Genomic DNA, 660 nt, shown 5'->3' on the forward strand with positions numbered 1-660 from the left:
AAACGAACGTCCTCACAAGGGACTATGGGTAAGTGGTCCTCACAATGATGGCAAAATATGTATGTGTGTGTGAGCAAAAAATATTGATTGTTAGAAGAGGCCTCTGCATCGTCCATTTTTTTTTTGCATTGTACACATTGCATTGTTTGACAAGGGGGAGAAACTGGGACTCACGTTTTATTTTATGGTCACAATAAAAAAAAAAGCTATTTTTCTTGGAAAAGGCGAATATTGAAAAAGAAAAGAGATGTTTTCACACTGTGCTCCTTTTTTAAATTGACCTTTAGGAGGGTCCCAATGAGATTAAGAACATCTGTTTCAGGGGACATGAAGCAGAACAGATGTAACAAAAAGTACGAAACCTAAAACGTCCACCAAAAAAAAGCGTAATATACAATATTAAAAATAACAAAAGATACTGCAAAAAAGTTAGCTTTTTATGTGGCATACTTTACATCTGTCCAAAAAGCAGCCATTTTGTCCACTATTCTGGAAAAGCTCAGTTTTTTTTGATAAAGCACAGCTTTCTGTGTGTTAACGAGAGAAAATTATATATTTGTTAACATAACCGACTCAATTTGGAGGGACTCTCAGACATCAATCATTTCTGTTGTTAAAAATCCCATCCGGTCCATTTCAATCACAACAAACCAGGGGATG

Source organism: Notothenia rossii (genome assembly GCF_949606895.1).
Source record: "Notothenia rossii genome assembly, chromosome: 11".
NCBI classification, from domain to species: domain Eukaryota; kingdom Metazoa; phylum Chordata; class Actinopteri; order Perciformes; family Nototheniidae; genus Notothenia; species Notothenia rossii.